The sequence below is a fragment of the Apis dorsata genome, unplaced genomic scaffold, assembly GCF_000469605.1.
Source record: "Apis dorsata unplaced genomic scaffold, Apis dorsata 1.3 scaffold_330, whole genome shotgun sequence".
Taxonomy (NCBI): Eukaryota; Metazoa; Arthropoda; class Insecta; order Hymenoptera; family Apidae; genus Apis; species Apis dorsata.
In genome coordinates, this window is record NW_006263598.1 from 145,530 (window position 1) to 148,003 (window position 2,474).

The window sequence follows — 2,474 nt, forward strand, 5'->3', positions numbered from 1 at the left end:
AATTATCGTTGATCGATAACTCCTCCGGCTCCATACAATCCTCCAATTATTTCTATCAACGCGTATCTCTAAACTCCCACTTTATTCCATCCGCTCACCGCCGCGGTGATTTATCTTCCTATCAAAAGAAAATAGGTCGGCGGATAAAAGTCGAAGGATCAGTTTCTCCAATAGGATAGTCTCCTTAGGATAGAAAATTCTACGTACGGGTCGCGTAATACAACGCTATACCGAGGAAAACTCGTATAGTCCGAGCAGACAGGACTGAAATCGTCCGTCATCCTGTATCGCCGGGGCTTTCTCGCGTTACCATGTCACGCGTGTGTCTACTCCAACGCCCAGAGACAAGAAAACCCGTGACAAGAACACGGAACGTGACCGCGCAACAAAAATTCCGCGACACCTTGTCGGCGAGAAGAGAAACGAACTGGGCCGGCCCTTAATGACGATTCGACATGCCGATAAATGGATGGATGAGAAATATAAACCGCGAGTATCGTAATCTTTACGCCGCGTTATTATAACTTGTTATAATAATTTACATCATTGGAAATCGTGAGCTGACTGACGATTGGGAGGATTAGATTATTGGAGAGTGAATAATGAAAATAATGAATTTTTGGAACGATTTAAAATTGTCGTAAAATATTTGAATAGAATTTTTTCCCTTAGTTTTGATGAGATATGAGCGAGAATTTTATAAATAAGGATTTATTATTTCGATTATGTTCTGGAATGAGTATACTTTAAATCTAAAGAGGAAACTTTGTATCAAAATATGGTTAATCTTCTTGTTTCCAATGATAATCGGACAGAGATACATACTCTGGTATTATAAATTATATTACTATACCGTCAGAAGCAAATCATAGAATTACAAATGTGGTTTATTTGCAAACAATCCTTACAATCCGATTTCTAGATATCAAAATATTGCTACAAACGGCTTATTCATCGCCGTAATAGAAGACGAGAATTATTTACTAGATATCAAATAATTCGGAAATAAAACTGAAATAAAAAATTTTAATTTATCGTTTTAAATTATTATAACTGGAAAGTTTCAGTTTCGAGCCCAACCACTTATTATTTCTTGCCACTCGACAATAAAATCGAGTGGAAAGGAACGAATCATTGGATTCATGATGGATATTGAAAGTGTGGCGGCCGATCGAGATATCGCGGCGAATTGTCGAGCCATGTCTTCAAGCGGTCGCATTAAATTCACACTCGGAACGACTTTACTTTTCGTCGATTCGAAACTAGTCCGTTTAGTTGGCCGATCACCCATTATAGGTAGGACGTTCCGTTTAAGCCAGGTGAGCCTTCGTGAGTGCCTCTCTCAAATAGAGAAGCGAAACGAGCCTATTTTCGTGATCGTTAGAAAATCCGCGCTATTCGACGTGGCACGTAATGACGGGCATTTAGAAAATCCGACCGCTTAATGCCGACACCGCATGGAAACTACGGCGGTACATTCTTGGTCAGTGGTTGCCAATACTGTGGGAATGTTATCCGAAAAGAATTTGAGAAAGGGCAAAAGAATTCAAAGATCCAAAAGTTGAATGATCTGGAGAAGCAAAGAGATTCAAAAAGATCAAACAGACTCGATTAAATCCAAGATGTATACAAAAGTAGAAAGATTTAAAGATCTATGTAGGAATAAAAAGATCCAAATTAAATCCACAATTAAACAGAAATCAGATCCGTAAATCTAAAGGAAAAGCAAATGAATCCAAAAAGAATTGAAGATTGTTCGAAGCGAAAAGGTGCAGAGATCCAAAAAATTGCAAGCAAAATCTAAAGACTTATAAAGACATAAAAGTAGGGCCAAAGATTGTGAAAAATAAAAGATCCAAAAAATTGCAAACAAAGTCTAAAGATCCATAAAAGTAGAGAGGGTCAAAGATTGTGAAAAGCAAAAGATCCAAAAATTCTCAAAAATCGAAAAAGCCTGCAAAACGGAGGAGATACTATGGAAGAGTGAGGAAGTGGGGATATTGGAAAACATTGGGAACCTCTATCCAAACAGCGTAATCGAGACACGGTTGTCGGTAGACGCATATCAATGAGTATTAGGCATACCGAGGTGTCCAGTGTCGCGATTGCGCGAATAGTAAAAGGCGGTTCATCTCTCGCGACGCGACGCTCGTTTCGCACGGGAGGGTGGAGAGGGAGAAGTAACCGTTCCTCTGTCGAGCTATTTTTATGGCACTTAGACTTTCCTCCGTGCGGCAACATGCTGGAGCACTTGAAGAACACTTGTGCGCATTCCGTTACGTTTACGCAACGCAGCGTCGTGGCTCGAACAACACACCGTGTTCGCCACAAGTCGAAGAAGAAGAGGATCGAGACCTCCACGTTCCGCGAACGGAGATCAAGTGGTGGGCTTTTTAATTTTCTAGTAGGCGCGGCTTTCCACTCCGGGGCCCGGTTCCGGCCCTTTTTTTTCTTTCTTTTTTTTTTTTTTTTTT